Source organism: Rhea americana, unplaced genomic scaffold, assembly GCF_003343005.1.
Source record: "Rhea americana isolate MKP2758 unplaced genomic scaffold, rheAme1 scaffold_702, whole genome shotgun sequence".
NCBI lineage: Eukaryota > Metazoa > Chordata > Aves > Rheiformes > Rheidae > Rhea > Rhea americana.
Window position 1 is genome coordinate 6736 of NW_028186871.1, and position 1321 is coordinate 8056.

General features: G+C 48.9%; 1 pseudogene; it reads left to right on the top strand.

The window, feature by feature from the left end:
• Nucleotides 1-729: 729 nt before the first annotated feature.
• On the top strand, nt 730-1321 carry LOC146586189 (olfactory receptor 14A16-like; annotated as a pseudogene).

The following is a 1321-nucleotide window of genomic DNA, read 5'->3' on the forward strand; positions in this document are numbered from 1 at the left end:
CACATTTCTGCAATTCTAGTTATTTAGAATGGGGAGTGAAGATGCTGCAAAACCCTTCCACAAGATGAATGGATTTCACTTAACAGAAATTGTTAATGTCAGAGTGAGTCACCAGAATTCTCACATACCTCCTGCAGGTACAGTAGGACAGACACTTGAGACCATGGGCAGAGGTCTTTGCTCTTCATGACACAGCCAGCCAGCATAAATGAGAGCTGCAGGAAGGGAACTGCACAAAGGGCATCCCAAAAAAGAGAGAAGCAATATGGGATTTTTAAGAAGAAAAGAATTTATTTATTTATTTATTTGTTGTTCTATAAAATTCTCTCCTAACTTCTTAATGTCTTTTCTCCTTTCAACAGCCCTCCTGCCTAATGAGAGCCAATGTCCAACAGCAGCTCCCCCAATGAGTTCCTTCTCCTGGTATTCCCTGACACACGAAAGCTGCAGCTCTTGCACTTCTCACTCTTCCTGGGCATCTACCTGGCTGCCCTCTGGGGCAATGGCCTCATCATCACAGCCGTAGCATATGACCACCGCCTCCACACCTCCATGTACTTCTTCCTCCTCAACCTCTCCCTCCTCAACCTCAGCACCATCTCCACCATTGTGCCAAAATCCATGGCCAATTCCCTGACGGACACCAGGGCCATTTCCTACACAGGATGTGCTGCTCAAGTCTTTCTGTTTTTCCTGTTGTCAGGAGGAGACTGTTTTCTCCTCACAGCCATGGCCTATGACCGCTATGTTGCCATCTGCAAACCCCTGCACTACAGCACACTCACGGGCAGCAGAACCTGTGTCCAAATAGCAGCAGCTGCTTGGGCTACTGGGTTTCTCCATGCTCTCCTGCACACTGCCAACACATTTTCCATACCCCTCTACCAAGGTAACAGAGTGGACCAGTTCTTCTGTGAGATTCCCCACTTCCTCAAGCTCTCCTGCTCACACTCCTACCTCAGGGAAGTTGGGCTCACTGTGGTTAGTGTCTGTTTAGGCTTTGGGTGTTTCATTTTCATTGTGCTGTCTGACATGCAGATCTTCACTGCTGTGCTGAGGATCCCCTCTGAGCAGGGTCGGCACAAAGTCTTTTCCATGTGCCTCCCACACCTGGCTGTGGTCTCCCTATTTGTCAGCACAGCATTTTTTTGCCTACCTGAAGCCCTCCAGCCTCTCCTCCTCACCTCTGGATCTTGTGCTGACTGTTCTGTACTTGGTGGTGCCTCCAGCAGTGAACCCCCTCATCTACAGCATGAGGAACAAGGAGCTCCACKATGCACTGAAGAAACTGGTTCAATGGCTCCAATGGCAGCACCAATAA